This window comes from Lepisosteus oculatus, chromosome 19 (assembly GCF_040954835.1).
Source record: "Lepisosteus oculatus isolate fLepOcu1 chromosome 19, fLepOcu1.hap2, whole genome shotgun sequence".
Taxonomy (NCBI): Eukaryota; Metazoa; Chordata; class Actinopteri; order Semionotiformes; family Lepisosteidae; genus Lepisosteus; species Lepisosteus oculatus.
Genome location: NC_090714.1, coordinates 6,395,706 through 6,413,401, shown reverse-complemented (window position 1 = coordinate 6,413,401; position 17,696 = coordinate 6,395,706). Strand labels below are relative to the sequence as shown.

The window sequence follows — 17,696 nt, the reverse complement described above, 5'->3', positions numbered from 1 at the left end:
AGATTCTTTTATCGACACGATGGGAAAAGATCACTGCCAGATTCTAATGAAAGAGAAACTGCAGAGCCCAATGTTTTCTGCCACAAGCTGAGTATATGACCACATGGCAAATTTACTTTTTACACAAATTGACACAATTAAAACGAATTTACTAATTAAAAAAACGAATTTACACAAGCCGACTTTACTTCTTGAGGAGGCTCAGGTCCTTTAACATATGTAGTAAGATTCTACATATGTTCTATCTGTCGGTTGTGGAGAGCGCCATTTTCCACGCGGTGGTATGCTGGGGCTCTGGGATTAGAGCAAGGGATGCTAACAGGCTGAACAAGCTCATTATAAGACCAAGCTCTGTCATTGGGTCTGACCTGGACCCCTTGGAGGTAGTGGCTGAGAGGAGAATGGTGTCCGAACTAGAGGCCATCATGGACAACTTCTCCCATCCCCTCTATGACAGGCTTGCAGGAATGAAGAGCACGTTCAGCAATAGATGGATTCATCCACGGTGCGACAGGGAGCGCTACAGGAGGTCATTCTTGCCTTCTGCCATAAGACTGTACAACACAGGGCTACATTGACCTGTTTTGGACTAAACAGTAAACTGTCTGCTACATCTGGCTTTCCCGGTTACAACTGTTTTTGTGCAATATATACTAGGGACTACAATACATTTATATTTATATTGTGCAATACAATGTTTTGTGTACTGTTCTGGTTTGTTCTTTGTATATTCTGGACAGTGCACTTCTCACTGGCTGTACTGATTGTAGTGTATGTATTGTATAATTGCGTTACAGTGGGCTGTGTTGACTTTGTTAAGCTGCTGTTGCACTGCAATTTCCCTCACGGGATCAACAAAGTATCTATCAATCTAAATTAAAAATGTAGTCCTGTCACTACATGTGCGCCCTCAATAAGTCTTTAAGTCTTGAGTTAATTCCACCTGGAGCACCTTCTATGTGGATTTAGAATTTTTCTGTGGTTTCCTCCCAAAGTCCAAAGACATGCTGTCCAGGTGACTTCGTGTGTCTAAATACTACCTGAGAACGTGGACTGGCATGCCAACCAAAGAGGTCTGAAACTCAGTTCCTGGTACCTTGAAGTAATCAATTAACCTAAATATTTTCTAAATTAGAAGACTCCACGGTTCATTAAAACTACCTCAGACCACCTCAGAGCCTGGTTAGGCTATTAGTCAGCTATTTAGATAATTAGACCAATGATGTCACTGAGAACATGGGTGGAAAAATAGCAACACCAGGTTCCCCAGGAACTGAGTCTGAGTCCCCTGCTCCAGAGTGTAGTCCTGCCTCACTCCAAGATAGGCTCCTGCCCAGTGTGACCCCCTAAGAATAAAAGGATTGTTCAATTTTATTCTAAATTTCCATACGATTAAGTAACATCAAGGTCAGTACAATTATACTGCTAGCAGCTATGTCACCCTGCAAGTCACAACTGGCAGCCCACTGGAGCTCAGCAGGTGTGAGCCTGGTCAGTACCTGGATGGGAGACCTCCTGGGGAAAACTAAGGTTGCTGCTGGAAGAGGTGTTAGTGGGGCCAGCAGGGGGCGCTCATCCTAAGGTCTCTGTGGGTCGTAATGCCCCAGTATAGTGATGGGGACACTATACTGTAAAAAGATGCCGTCCTTTGGAAGAGATGTAAAACCAAGTCCTGACTCTCTGTGGTCATTAAAAATCCCAGGGTATTTCCCGAAAAGAGTAGGGGTGTAACCCCAGCGTCCTGGCCAAATTTCCAATTGGCCCTTACCAATCATGGCCTCCTAATAATCCCCATCTATGAATTACCTTCATCACTCTGTTCTCCTCCTCACTGAAAGCTGGTGTGTGGGGAGTGTACTGGCCCACTATGGCTGCTGTCGCATCATCCAGGTGGGGCTGCACACTGGTGGTGGGGGAGGGGAGACCCCATTACCTGTAAAGAGCTTTGAGTGGAGTGTCCAGAAAAGTGCTAGATAAGTGTAAGGAATTATTTACTTAATCACCACATTGCAGATAAAATAGCATCTCCTAGCAGCTGGATCAGTGAAACGTAAACCCAGTCCCTGCTTCTGACAATACTGTTTATATATAGTACAAATCATGGGGTTACAGCAAAGGTGCCCACCCTGGGCTTGTGCTCGTTCACCCCCCACTGCAGCCATCTCCTTCAGTGCTCGGACAAATGAAAGAGCCATCTGCGGACTAGCGCTCGGCTGCGTGAGGAATAGAAAGGTATCGAATTGACTACTGCAATGCTCTACTCCCTGGGGTATCTAAATCTACTCTGAACAAGTTGCAGTATGTCCACAATTCAGCAGCCAGAATCCTGACCAGGTCAAGTGCAAGTGTTCACATTACGCCTATCCTGGAGTCCTTGCACTGGCTTCCGGTCAAATTCCGCGTAGACTTTAAAATCCTCATGCTCACCTATAAGGCTCTACATGGCTTGACACCTCAGTACCTGTCTGAACTTTTATCGCCCTACTCCCCACCTCGCAACCTCCGCTCTTCAAATTCTGCCCTCCTTACTGTCCCCCAAGCCCGTCTACATTGTATGGGCGACAGGGCCTTCTCCTGCTATGCCCCCAAGCTCTGGAACTCTTTGCCCAAGGATATCAGAGAGTCACCTTCTGTAAACTCCTTCAAATCTAGACTCAAAACCTCAAAAATCTTCAGAAAAGCCTTTACTTAACTGGTTCCATTCTTCACCCCTCTGCTCTTCTTAATACCACCTTCCACGGTCTCCTCTATTGTTATTGTTGTATTGTTGTAATTATAATTGTGTCCTATCTTGTGAAATCTTCTTAATTATTGTTGTAGTCTTCTTATTTATTGTTATTGTCATCCTGTAAAGCGCTTTGAGAAGCCATCTTTAAAGGCGCTATATAAAATAAAGTTTATTATTATTATTATTATTTTATTATTATTATCGAGGCTGATGGATGGCATGTCAGGGGAGGCCAGTACGGATGGGAAGCGGCGTTTCCCAGAAATGCCTTCGAGTCGGCTCTCCGGTACCTCCGGAAGGCCTCTGGGAAAGGAGAGGAAGGACAGGCTGGGCCCGTGCCAGGGGGCGATACTGTACTGTGCCAGAGGACAGGGGAGGGTGTGAGGTTTGGCCTGTTGGGGTTAGTGGGAAAAAGAGGAGCAGGGATTTAAACTCATCAGAACGGGACAATGGAGCGCAGCTCTCTGGAGATGTCCGGCTTATCTGTTTCCCAAGCCGGCAATAACAGATAAGAACAGCTGACCTCTGACATCACATCAAAGACCAGCAGAGACAGCTGCACTCACTCCCCCACCTAAAGCCTGTGGGGCTGAACGCTGGGAAGAAATGTTGAGAAGTGGACTTGGCTCGTGGGTCTTATTCTTCCTGCTCAGATGTCAGCATTGAACCAGCGCTTATCTGTCCCCTGTTCGGGCTAAAGTAAATATTTGAGATTTTGTTTGAAATAAAAGATTATGGCTTTTTCTTGGCTGTGTGTGACTCCCACTTACTGCAGTGTCCATAGGCGTCTCAGAGGCCCTGTCAGAGAAGAGAGCCCCATTGATCTAACTGAGTTGGATTGAGGGCCATTGAGACCCAATAATGAAGACAATGCAAACAGTGCTGCCTCTGATGATCATGTGCAAGCCGGCTGTTGTTTGACCTGCTCCAACAAAACTGCACCATCACTTCCTGAGAGAAAGGCAACAGAAATAATGATCTCTGCTCCTGTCTAGTCTTAATCCTTGTGTCGCATCAGGGAAAGCTGTTGTCATCGTGCGAGATCCTTGGAAAGCTGAGCGTGATGTATATGGTAGGCAGCCAAAGTCGTGAAGGGGCTCCCACTCACCATAAACGGTTAAAAACAACTTTTTCTTTGTGAGTGGGGCCGTGCTTTACAAAGTGGGAAAGCTGGGTGTGCCAAAATTGCTTTTCATCCAAGCCTGCTTCATATTACCATTGATGCACTGTGGTGAAAGAGGTTCTTTGTTTCAAGGGCTGGACTTAATTGATACAGTATTTACTTCATGAAGCCCTATTTGCATTCCCAGTGCTCTAAGGGGAGGCTCAGAGGAAGTATGCCTGGAATGTCCTGGGAATCTGTGTGTACTGCACGAGATGCCAATAGAGATTCAAAAGAGCTGTGCGCTGCGTGCTTGTTGGGACATAATGTAATTGGAATGGACAGCCCCTGTATAAGCACCACAGTGGGGAGGGATTCTGAGGCAAGCAGAACGTGTGGGAGAGACAGAGGAAGAGAGGGAGACAGAGAGCCAGGAGACAGGAAAAGTGGGTGAAGGAGAAATCAGTCTTTCTGCTCATCCGTTCAAAATCAAAGAGCAACAATGCAGCATTCTTTACGGAGAGCAATTAGTAGTCTGCGCGGTTCCCATTGGAAAGAAACGGCCACCCCGTTTTCCATCGCAGGGAAATCCCGTATTATTTAATATCATTAGGAACGTTCCTTCCCAATGACTGCCCATATAGGTTATAAAGTTCTGATGAACCACGAACTAGCCGTTATTAAGTTCTGCAAACACCTCGTGACAAAACTCCAAGGCTTTCATTAGGGGAGAATTTGTAAGACATTGTTCTGAGCCATCAGCCTTTATTTGAAATAAATTCGCTACTGGCCTTTCTTTGGCTCAGCCTGAGCGTATATACGTACAGTGTCCAGTACTCCCAAAAGTAGATGCTTCAGTGGTCATTCTTGATTGTGGTGAATATGCTTTTTTTTTTTAAATCCACACATTGACACAGTGTTACTTTGTATTCTTCTTTTAACAATCTGCAGTGGGGAAAGAGAGTGAGAGAGCACCTGCTCTGTTCTTGTCGGCTGGATTCTGAAATACAGATTTTGGCAATATCCGTCCTAGCTCGCCGGGCCCTTAAAATACCCTTTGAGCTGGAATTTGTTGGAGAGGGAGAGGCAGACAGAAGAGCTGAGCGAGCAAACCCACTTGAGTTCGAGCAGGAGAAAGAGGAAGAGAGAGAGAGAGAGACTGTCTTTCCCACACTGAGAGTGATTCCCACAGTGCTCTGCTAATCCTTGTCTTAATTAGGACAGGATTCCATCCCTCATGGCCCCGGTACAGAAAAGTGCATCTCCCAGCACAACAGGTGGAGCAAAGCTGTGGAGATTTGGCCAGATAGGCAAGAGGGTGGAAGGAGGAGGGGGCAGTAGGGTAAAACCCGTGAGCTGTGATTGGTGTCTTGTGTAGCTGGGCTTTGCCACACCTGGACAGCCCTGGAACTAAAGAGGGGAGTCTAGGGGTCTGCACAGCTGGCCACAACTTAAGAGGGATTTATAAAACAACACTAGCATTAGTCTTGTTTCAGTTTGACTGTTTCGCCCGAGAAACATCTGAAATCCTGAAAACGATCTGAACGAATTGAAATACGCTGGGAGAGGACAGGTTTTCTGCATCCGAAACATCAAAGAGACTTAGCTGAATGAGTCCAAGCTTCCTACAGCATAAACAGTAGCAGAATGTCTAATAACAGACAAAGACACCAGAATGACAGCAATGAAGTTATAATTGTGAAGTTGTGACTGCGAGGTGACTACTGAACTGGCTGGCTGCCAGTACTTCTGAACAAATACAGTGAAGGTTCCAGCTCTCCAACCTTGAAAATAATATTTGATCTATATTAATCAGAATATTAATCTGCATGAAATTGCATATATATTAATACAAAGCCTGTGTATCTGTTATATATACTGCATTGTGTCCAAGGTTAAAATAATACTGCTTATTGAGGGTGACATATTCCACTAAAGAGCTTTGAATGGGGACCGTGGGTTTGAAGGAAGAAGGGAGCAGTATCTAGTCATTTCTCCCGCCTTCAGTCTTTTCTTTCTTTTTTCCCCCCACTCCTTCCAAATGTCAGGATGGGGGGGTCCCAGTCAATTTCTTCACAGCAGGAAGAGGAAAACGCAGACCCCAGGCAAGGGCCCTGCCACAACAAAGGAGCTTTTTCCGGCGCTCGGCTTTTCTGAGTCTTGCGTTCAGCCCGGGACGTCGGCAGGAGACAGTCTCCCCGCTGTCTGTACCCGCGCCACGCTGTGGCGTTGAAATGCGCAATCGAACAACGGAACAGAGAGGGAAACAGCATAAAACCAGACCCGTACAGTCACCCGATCTGCCCCCGTCTTCTTATTTGGAGAGAGAAAGAGCAGGCGATCTAGGTAATTAGAGGATTAGGGCCAGAGGTTAGAACAGCTGTCTGCACAGTGGCCTACTAAAGACCATGCCGGCCAGCTAAACTCCTCCATTGTGCTGCGCCAGGACAAAGCTCTCAGGAAAAGGCTGTGTGAAAACCGCAGTACTTCAGTGGCTGAGCATCGCTGAAGTGGAAACAGGTGTGTCTTGTCCAGTGAGCAAAAGATCCTGGGATCAGGGCCAATTGTCTTGTCAATACCTTCCAGTGGGGGGAGGAATCAAATTCACAGAAGCGCTGGGAAATTAAGAAGCGCTGCTGCGAGTTTTGACTCCTGTGTTCTTGAGAGATATCCAGCGAGAACGGGAGGCACTTCTTTACACAAAAACTACCCAGCCGTGTTGTCAAAGATGATCCCATCACTTCTTTCAAAACGTGCCTGGATGAGACGCTCAGATCACTTACCTGCTAGGCAGAAATAAAGCAAGATTAGCAAACTGACTCTCATAGGTTCTTATATCACAAGGTGCTTGATGCAAAGAGGGTACAAGCGCCCCAAATGTTGCCCCACGATCTCTGCAAGGTTTAGATCAGATCACTTTATTGGCCATATACAATTTCTTGCATTAGGAATTTGTCTTTTCGCATCCCCCAGCTTGTAGGATTCCTCTGCCAGCTGTGGGATTTGAACCAGCAACCTTCCAGCCACACCCCAAACATGTATTGGGTCTCATACCATCACCGACTGCAGTTTACTCTGGGGATTTGAACCCAGACTCTTACCAACCACAGACCAGAGTACATACAGGACGAGCCATAGCGCCACTGCCCAAAACCAGGCTGGACACTCTGGTGGGGAGGGGTTGGGCTCCCACCAACTCCAAGACTGCATCTCGTCTGTCCGCAGGGTCTGACTGGGGCAGGTGTCCGGAACAAAACAGACCACTTACGGAGGCGTCTAGCGCACACCCGCGCAGCCCGAGAGAGCGAGAGAGGCTCGCCACATCACAGGAGACCTGCTTCAGCCCCGTGCCATTTATCTCTTGACAGTGCAAGGACAAAACGAACCCATAACGCAGGATCCAAAAATGACGAATTAGACCGTGATATGCCGTGTAGACCATTTTTTCTATTTGCAGAAATGGAAAATGTGGGGAGTCTGTGGAAGGTTTTGTGTTGTTGAAGTTGTTTGTTTTGGTTAGTCCTGAGTGTCAAAAACACCTGAGCTCACACATGGAATAAAAGAAGAAAGAAGCAAGCAGATGAAGTCATGAAGTCATCAATGAGCACTGGAGATTTAGAGCCCAGCAGACAGTGTTTCTCCAGCTGGAGGGCTGGAAGTCTCTGGATACTGTAGGCACACTGTAGCCAGACTGGCCAGCAGACGTCTCCACTACATTCACAGGCATTCTGAGGAAGTTTTTTCCTGAGTGACACAAACTACCGTGGAATTCCTTTTGTCCCGACAGAGTCATGTGGTATGTCTGTCTCAGACTAACAAGCCCATGCCTATAAAGTGTTCTGCAAACTCTCCCCAGCAGGTAAATCAAATGCACCATGCATACACACATTTTCAGAAAGCTTCGTGCTGTATTTTTTCAGTTCAGGTGCTTGAAACATTGAAAGAAATGAGAGATTTAATTGGATATGGGGAAGCTTGGAGTGAACGAAACGTGTAAATCTAACAGCTTTGTTTATTGTACTCTTTGATAGCGTGCTAGATTTACTCTCCCTCCCAAAAGTAACTGTGAGTAGTTTCAGTTCTTCACAGTTATTTATGTTCTGTAACTTTTCTGTAACTCACGGATACAGTGTCATTCAAGAAACCGGAAACTGTAATGAGTTACTTTCCAAAAGTAAGGACCCAAACGTCCGGACTGCAGCCTGCCTGAAACATTACAAACAGGCCATGAAGCCTCCATGTGCATTGTTATGATTATTATTTTAGTGAGAATAATACTAAAGATTTTAATTGTTAATAAAAAAAGCTGTGCAATGTTTTTTTACTTTATGCAACATCCTTCGGACGGCAGTTCTACTTCTCTGCTCTGGGGCCCTTCAATTCTAGTCCTGGGGTGCTGTCTGTGTGGAGTTTGCATGTTCTCTCCATGTTTGCATTGGTTTCCTCCTGGTGCTCCAGTTTCCTCCCAGTCCAAAAAATTACTGGTAGGTTAATTTGCTTCTGGGACAACTGGCCCTGGTGTGAGTGCCTCTGTGCCCTGTAATGGACTGGTATCCCATCCAGGGTGTATCCTGCCTTGCGCCTGAAGCTTGTCTGGATAGGCTCTGGCACTCCTGAGACCCTAAAGGGGCTTGACAAGAAAGCAGTAAAAATGAACATTATAGGAAAAGGAGTCAGGTAAGCAGCTGGCTCCATGTGAAATCCACCAATTTTCTAACTGGTATTTCCAGTACGGGGTCGCAGGGGAGTTGAAGCCTGTTCTGGCAAGCAATGGGCACACCAGTCCATTGCAGGGCAGACACACCCCAGGGCCAATTTTACCAGAAGCTAATTAACCTACTAGTATATCTTTGGATGTGGGAAGAAACTGGAGCACCAACAGGGAACCCGCACGAAAACAGGGAGAACATACAAACTCCACCCAGAGTGTCCCTCAGGAATTGAATCCAGGGCACCAGTACTGCGAGGCAGAAATACTCATTGTTTGATCTTATGTGATGCACCCTGCTGTCATTGACTTGCTACTCTTTTCAATTTTCAAGATGCTCAAAAAGAGAATACAAAAAGAGCACATCTGCTTGCTTGGAGTAAGACAGAGAGAGATATAGTAAACGGCAGAACAGAGGATTTCAAAGACTGTCGAGTCCAGACTGTTAAAAGAACAGACTTGTTTTTTTTTAGTCATTACAGGAGTCAGTTGTTAGTGTTGTGCTCACAAGTGGTGAGAGTTTGTTAATGGTATCAGTCAAGCACCTTGCCAGCAAATTTCCTGAAGTCGGTCGAGTATAGAATGACAATGTGCTGTGCACTCTGCTTTATGATTGTGTGGGGGACGAAACTTCATAGCTTCCTTCAAACGTCAGTGCCAGGTCTGATAAGAACCAGGACTGCAATTTCATACGTACTGTATATGCTCAGGTTTTTGCAAGGCAGGTTTTGTAAGCAGGTCGTTATTCATGTTAGACCTGGCAACCTTAATATATCTGGGCGCCTCAGTTAGTATGGCAAGGTTTAAAAGGTTTTACAAGTGTTTTGATGGCACAGGAAATGTGATATTCCTCACTGCCCATATGACATGGAGCAGGAATGTCCTTCGATTGCACAAGTTTGGCACCATCAGATCAGCGTGGATCACGGACGAAATGCCTGGAAAGAGTGGCGTCAGACCGGAGCCACGCGATCAACGGGAAGCCTGTCATTGATCTCCAGCTGTTTTGAAAGGAAAAGTTGAAAAACATCTGCGAGCCACTGAGTGTTGAAGGGATTCAAATCCCCTTTGTGGTATACAAAACGTACTTACAGTATCCCCAAAACAGTAAGAACCCTAAAAAACCCAAGCCCCAAAGCTCTGCATCCAAGAACACACTGGGGCTCCTTTTTTCTTTTTTTTCCAGGCTGCAGTCTTGAAAACAACAGGCACTTCGAGAAAAGGAAACATAGACAAAAGCAAGGCTTGTACAAGGATTCTCTGAGTCACGGTTCCGTATTTGTCTTTTCTGCCAACTCTGCCAGACCTACTTCTAAACCTTGTTGTTTTTATCGCCGTGGAGTTCTAAGTGCTGAGGAGCGTCTGGGCTGATGTTAACCCACAGAGCTCTTTCATTCAGGCTGATCACTGACTGAGGCCGTATCCCCTAAATTCCCCCCGGAGGGTCCTTGTGTTTGGCACAGACAGCTGTTTGCAGCCCGGGGAGGAGGGCGGCGGTGGTGTGTGTGGGGGGGGTTTGATTGTTTGTATGCGGTGTCTGCTCGTCTCCCCCTTTTGTTTTTTGGCGGGAAACGGAGCCATTGCCTTCAGTGACCTCCACCCCTCCCACCCCGGCCCATAACAAACCCCATTTCTCGCTCCTTCAGTCCCTTCGTCGGCCTCCCACACCCTCGCCCCCGAAATGATTGATTCTTTCTCTGCATTCTGGAGAGGATTACAGCCATCTGCAGCCTCTTGAGGAACAAAAGTGCCCCCCCCCCCCACCCTCCCTCCCCCATCTCCCTCCCTCCCCACCCTGCAATCACCTCAGCGCTTCAGAGGGATAACAGCCCCACATCAATGCGCTCTGCCCCTCTCCCTCAATCCTCCTTCGGCACTGACCTCTGCTGTCAAATCCAAGACTGTCCTGAGGCCTGCATTCATGTCGCCCGCCCCTCTGTGCGCCTGGAGAGCTGGAGGAGAGGGGCCAGCCTCTCCTCCCTTATATGAGCCACTGACACACCGCCTCCATCCCCTCCTTCTACCTGTCCCGGTTTAAAGCAAATTACAGTTAGATCTGCTCGTGCCTCAGCTAGAACTTGCAGCTCCTCAAAAAGCCCAAAACGCATACGGTCTTTTTCTGCCCTTCTAATAACGATCATGATGTGATGCTGTTGACACTGTGGCCGGAAGACGCCACTGGCAGGTGTTTCGATAACCGAGCTCTATCCTGCATCACAGCACAGATCGGCGAGTCTGCCAGAGCAGGACGAGGCGAGCACCGGCTATCGGGCTCGTGTTTTCCGTGTGTGTGTGTGGTGGGGGTCTGAGTGACTAATTGGAGAACAGCTGCACGGATTTGCATTGATTAATCTGCACTTTGGTGGGAAGAAACGAGAGGGGGAAATAAAAATCTGACTCAGCTGGCGAGAACAGGAAGGAATTCTTCACGTGAAACTTGCTCTCCTTGTAAACAAAGCTGATTGGAATTAACACACCAATTACCCCTTTGGAGCAGAATTCGTGCAGGCCGGTAACCAGCACACAGTAGATCCGTGCCTTGAACTCTCCCATCTGAGGAGCTGTTTTTCATTTCTCCTGGTACACGTCATCCAGAAAAATGCAATGCTCTCACTCAGTGTTAAATCTAATCTAATTCCGGCCTCAGAATCTTTCTCCCATTTCTTATAATTGCTTTCCCTAATAGACTTAAGGGCTACTTGTGACTAAAGGTACTTTATGAATGTGTAATTATCAGGGAAGGTCCTACAGCAATCCCAAGAAAAACGAGCTCCCCCGAGCTTTACAGTGACTCAGAGTGACTGCCTTTTTTATTTTTACTTATATCCACCTGATCTGGAATTGCCCATCATTCCTGCAGGTCTCAATTCACAGCAGAGACTCCTGTACTAATCCGAGGGAAGATGAGGAGGGGAACGGCTCATCTTCATCTTTCCATGCACCACGAACTCCGCTGGCAGGGCCGTACGTCTCTCACTGACGTCACTGAAGACTGGCAGACTCCCAGGAAGCTCTGGGGGTGGCCAAGTGCAACCCTTTTCCTGGGTTCGTTCTTCTGCTCTGCCGTTTGGGAGAATCCTGCAGGCGACAGGTGAGATCACCACCGGCTCAAACATTCAAGATCTCCATCGCGGAGTACAACCAGCGCTGGGATCGAGCCCAGCCTGTTTACTGTACACTCCAAGCCAGTGCACGGGCCATGTGAACCACAGCCTCCTGTCGGTCACACGCCTTCCCAGTTTGCCCCAGTGAAAGGCTGACTCAGGTTAACACTGCAGCAGTTCTGCTGGTCAGGAGCAGACCAGCAAACATCTCAGATTTCCTCAAGACAGGGAAATTAAGCACTATGAGGGAGTGGAGAGGGTTAGCCCTGCACCTTGCAAAACAAAATAGAAGCAGAACCGTGTGATCAAAAGATATAATGCAGTCATGATCACAAAGTAAGCAAACACTGATAAGCTGAACGGTACTCTTGCATTCTTTAACATGCCAGCATGTACAGATGATTTCTGCTGAAGTCATCAAAGCAAGTGAATACTATTCCCCTATGGGAAACCTGCCCAAGTAATTTATTCACTGTGGAGTGGAACGTTTGCCAACTGGGAAAATAAAGATCATCATGTCCAGTTGCGTAAAAAATAGCACTTCTTTACTGAAGCAAGCAGACTGCAACAGAGCTGGAACAGATCATTCCAAATCCAGAAAGTGTGCAGTTGACACTACGTTGCACTAATTGTGCAAATCATAAAAAATGACCATGGCTTCATTGCACACTTTTATTTTTATTAATAAAGTGATGTGGATTAGTTTGAGTCAAATAAGTCAGTTCCATTCCACTAACCCCAGCAGTTCACAGAGGCAGAAACATGCCATTTCAGCCTGAACTTTCTCCACGGACAGCAGGGAAACAGGTATTGTTTTGCATAGACTACAAGTCAGCAGGCCTACATAATAGGAAAACTTTGCACTGCCTAAACATTGAAACAGCTGCCTGGCACAAGGGCAGACCTTATTAGGGAAAACTAAAATGAAAAGTCCAAAGTAAGCAACACAACTAGAACTTGGAGGAGTATCTCTGCCATCTGGCCGCTGTAAAACTGCTCAAAACCCCAAATCATACATTCAAAGGTACGTCAGAGATGTTTCTTTTCATCTAAAACACTATGGCCCGAATCTTCTAGAAACCAGATTATACATGGCAAATTCTCTAAACGTAGTTTAGAAGAAGAAGGGCAGAAACCTGTATTAAGCAAATGCTAATTTTTCTGCATAATTCTGAGATTCTCTGTTGATTATAAACAAATAACATTCTAATGAAAATCTACACACTGAAATTTTGTGAAAGTGGGGACGTTCTCCTCATAAAACGCGACTCCTAATGAGCCCATAAGGTCCATCCTTTACTCATCTTGCAGGAAAAGAAGAGTTTCCTGAATTCTATTTTCATCAGATGATGAATTATTTGAGCAGGTCCATGGTAGATACTTAGCACAAAGATCCGCTGGGTTATACAAAATAGTAACAGAAGCTTCCTTTAAAATTATGCATTTATCTCAATAATAAATCCCCATCAGGACGCCCCCAGAATGGAAACCCTTGAACACGGGGCTGCTGTTTTCTACGTGTAGACTGTGGCTGAAGGTTTTGGGCCTTCAGGGACTGAGGTCCCTAATCTCATGCTAATTACAGACAGACCGTAATAACAGGACAACTCCCGACTTAACAGCACTTAATAAAAATGCACTCCGTGTATTTACCAACGGTTAAAGGGACTGCAGTAACGCACATTACTGGTCAAAGTATGGTCAAAGTGTGGTCATTGACAGGAAGATCCGTTAAGCCACGACATCATTGCTAAGAGAACAGGACAAGGCAATGGATAACACGTTATTGACGTGGTTCGCCCGATGCTTTTGTCTAGCAGCGATTTCAACAATCTGTTTTTTTTTTCCTTTGTGCGTACACACCTCTGTACCTGTTTATACAGCTGGTTGAACCGGAGCCCTTCGGATTAGGGTCTGTTGCTCAAGGGCTACTGCAGCTGTGTCCCGTTGTGCAATCTGAGCGCACATCGCGCTGGTCGGAACCGGCGCTCCACGCTGTCAGCCCCTAGATAAATAGAGGAGATTTATGTCCAATTCCTCTGACGCTCGCTCACCGGCGTCCAGGGTAAGTGAGGAGGCTTAGCCGCATTTCCTACGACCTGTTTTTCAATGACGTGCAGTAAGTGAGCAGACTGGATTGATACGACGCGGCATTTACTGCAGAAAATCACTGCGGTGAGTCTCCAACATCCCACCACGAAGCATTGAGAAAGATTGCGCCCACCCCCCCAAAAATGGAAACATCCAGAACAAGCATTAGAACCTGGACTACGAAGCACTTCTGAGCGAGGCTCGCTTTTTTTCTGTCTCCACCGTTTTATTTTTTTGGCTTGGCCTCTCGGGGGTGTAGATAAAAACTGGGAGCTGGGGACATTGTGAGCTACGCATTTCCTTCGCCTCGGCGTTTTCTGCTATCCGGGATCTGAAGGCAGAAACATGCCCCCTGTGGTCCGAGCAAAAGAGAAAGCAGGCAGAGATAAAGACAGTGGGGCTTTGTGAGCAGGGCCCGTGAACAGCACAAAGACAAGCAACAGGACCCTGGTGTCTCTACGAGAGACCTGCGCGCTCCACCCTTGTTTCTTCCTCTCCCCTGTGCTTTATCGCGTTTGCTCAAACCTGGCAGCGGCTCCTGTTTTGCGGCTGGCAGGAGCCCTGCTGTCGTGGCGCCCCTGCCCGTCCAAACAGGAGCGGGCGGGCGGCTGGGTCACCGTGCCAGCGCCGCCAGAGAGGACACACCTCGGAGACGGAAGAACAACAGGCAGGCCTGCTTGCTCCAAGCACAACAGGGCAGGAGCAGGGGCTGGTTACAGGAGGACTGCGCCGAGCACACAAGACGTGACCCATCTGGCAGCGATGATCGTGTGGATTTCACTTGTTTGTATTTATCTGACAGAACATCATGCGCTGAACTCAATGCAGACGCTTCCACATTCGTGGGTGAACAGAAATATCAGATGCAAAAGCTGACGACTACAATGCCAAAAAAAAGTTCCAGGAGGTAGCTGCACAGTCTGCAAAGGCACAAGTTTTAGGTTTATTTCATGCTGAAAAGAAGAAAAAAAGACAACGTTTCGGAGCCTTCTTCAGGTGTGGGACTCCACAGCTGAAACGTGGTGTCTCTTTTCAGCATAGAATAAACCTTTACCCTTCCCTTTACAATGAAAATATACTGCTCCCCCAAGTTACTTAAAGTTACATTCAAAATGGACTGTAATAAAAGGGGACAGAGACAATAAAAGTTTAGTGCAGCACTGTTGAAGGACACTATAACTGGTATACTACACTCTTCAGAAATTAGATGGCAGACTCTTGAGTTCTGTGAAGAAATTAAATCCTTTAGCTACAGTGGGCTACAGAACAAGAATGCAGGTATTTCACAGCACACTTCTTGGAGTCTGCTACCCATCCATGCAGTCTCAAAGTACTGCACTGAAGTTTACCCTGAGTCCAAGATAAGACACAGGACACCCACGGGGACAACTGCCAGATAATCTTGTCACTGGAGGAAGTGAGGAAATTCGATGACCCATACAAAATCCGTAGGCCTGTGGAAGACCACGCAAACTCCACACAGAAATTTCCCCAGGCTGGAAACTTAAGTGTGACACCCCTAGAATGCTGCTTTTAAGGTTTAACTGCTATTCAATTGATGAAAGCATAAAATGAACTTTAACAGTGCAACCGGGCGTGTTTGTTTAATTTAACAATGGAGGGGGGAATTGTTTCCAAAGTTAAGGGAAAGAGGAAGCTCCTGATTACATTTAATACCTCACTTCTCGCACCGTGTCACAGGAGATGGCTTTCCACCGAGGAGCAGATTGTGTAACAGTGACAGTTTAATGGGCTGCGGGGAGCACAGTGTTGTTGTGGAAGTCTAGGGAGCATCCTGAGGCACTGTGCCCAGTCTGGCTTCACCACGCAGGGGTTGGGCTCACTCTACTTGCCCCCGGACTCCCAGAGGGGCCTACCCGGCTCCCCCACCCCACAACGTCCTGTTTTTGACTTCACCGTGGCGACGTGGTTGTTCTGGCAGTTAGAGGCCCGGCTGGCACCGTTCAAGAACGCCAGACGCCTGACTGAGGAAAAAAACAACAACTTCCTGTCATCCTTTCACACTCTTGCGGCAAACTACTCGGTTTTCTGTTTGGGCTGAGGAGGGACGGGAGGGGAGGGGAGTGAGGGCTAAGAAAAGGGCCCATTTCTAGCAAAGTAAAAGTCAAAAACACAGATGACAAACGCCCAAATGCAGTCCAATAGTCCAGAGCACCAGGGAAGGAGGGTTTTCCATTTAATTCACTGGAGGATATTGATGCCTAAGTACCTCAGCAAGTTAGATTCCCATGTTTATTTTTGTTCAGACTCATAGCCAAATAACCAGCGACACTTGGAAAATAATGGAAAATAGTCTAGGGGGAACGATTTTTCATGGCAGAGCCTATTAGATCTTAGCCCGGGGGGAACAGTCTTTCAAGCGAAGCTGGCTGCCTTCCGCGAAGCGATGGCCGGACTGTGGAAGCGCCGAGCCGACTTGTGCTGCGCGTTCCCTGTGGAGCCTCCATGCTCTGGCAGGAGGCCAGAATTCCGAACCGCTGTCCGTCTCCATATCCGCAGCAGGCGGGCAGCGAGGCACCCCCCCCGCCGCCGCCCCCACTCACAGCGCAGATCCTTAATGAGGATTTATCACTTCCTGAATGCTGAAGCTGGACTGGCTCGGCAGCCCGACCTCCTGGGAGCAGGCGGCTTGCCCGCGACACGGCGCCTACTCTCCCCGAAGACCTTTCCTCTTCCCCCGTCCGCCGCCAGCAGCCGACACGCACCAATAACGCAGCCGCCACACCTAGCGCACCTACCTTGCAGGGCCTTCGCACACTGACCCCTGACCCCTTTGCCCAGCACACTCCCGCCTACCAGCTTCTAGACAGCGACTTCTGTCAATATCTAGGTCTCATAATCCAGAGGCGTCAGGCCACGTGAGGTGTTTCTCCACACATCCGGAACAAAGCCTGGAGCGGAACAGAGACACCGCCAAATTGCAGGTGAAGGAGGGAAGGGCTGATAGCTCCCACCTGAAATCTGGGGAGGGGGGCATAGGGGTGGAAACACTTAAATGTTTCCTGCAGGGTAAGTGACACGAAGCCGAGCAAGCAACTTCAATGTTTCAGTACCTACCTACCGAATTTCATTACAGCACTGGGGAGCAGATGGACACTGGGCAAGACTAATGGTGTGTGTCTATCAGCAGATTCTACTGCTCTCTCCAGCAATGTGCCTTCCTCATTAAGAGGGAGAAACAAGGAGGACGTGGTGGGACAGAAAAAGGAAAAAAAAATGCAAGAATGGGCTTTGCCTTCTCTTGAGATCCACCTTTTAATTCTTGAAGCTTTTTCTGGAAAGAGCTCTGGTTTCTGTCCAAGCCGAGGCAGAGTCCTGCCAGGAATTTGATTGCCGAAAACTTGCTGTGCAAGACGAGAAAGCTCCCCGTGTCGGAGTGGGGGGGGGGGTGGTCTTTGTTGAAGCGATTCTTAACTGGCACCAGAACAGCTCGCATCAGCAGAACTGCGGTTTGGACTAGAGTGCGCACGGACAACAACCCTCTGTCTGCTGGAGAACACTGGCTCTTGGGAATGAATCCCCATTCATTAGGCTGTGGGAGAGGCAAACCAGAACAGGCCTGCCAGGAAATGGGTAGAGTAGCATGTGGTATAAATCGCTGCGGCGTGATCTTTTGGAGGCCAGTTGTACTGCAGTGACCACAAGGTTAGGAAACATCCAGTGACCTTCCTCACAATACACCCAGTTTTAAAAGGGATGTGTAGTGTACTTTTCAAACTCCATACACCATGCAGAAGGAACCAAACTGCAGGTTTAGGAAGAGACCTTAGAGAAGTGTGCCTCAAGTACATCTTGAGGAACTATGCGTGAAACTAAATTGGTGAGAAACATGCGTAAGTGATGCAATAACACTGCAGTAAGTCCGTGCCATACTACCAACTTTATTCCAACTATTAAAAACACAAATATTGTCTCTATACTTTCCATGTTTTAGAGGCCACA

General features: G+C 47.4%; 1 long non-coding RNA gene across 1 annotated transcript; it reads right to left on the bottom strand.

Moving 5' to 3' along the window:
• Positions 1-6,543: 6,543 nt before the first annotated feature.
• LOC138224290 (uncharacterized) lies at positions 6,544-14,215 on the bottom strand. Its single transcript, XR_011182726.1, has 3 exons — positions 13,506-14,215; positions 11,369-11,616; positions 6,544-6,613 (listed from the first exon to the last, which is right to left on the bottom strand). It is a non-coding gene; the product is annotated as an uncharacterized lncRNA (long non-coding RNA).
• Positions 14,216-17,696: the final 3,481 nt, after the last annotated feature.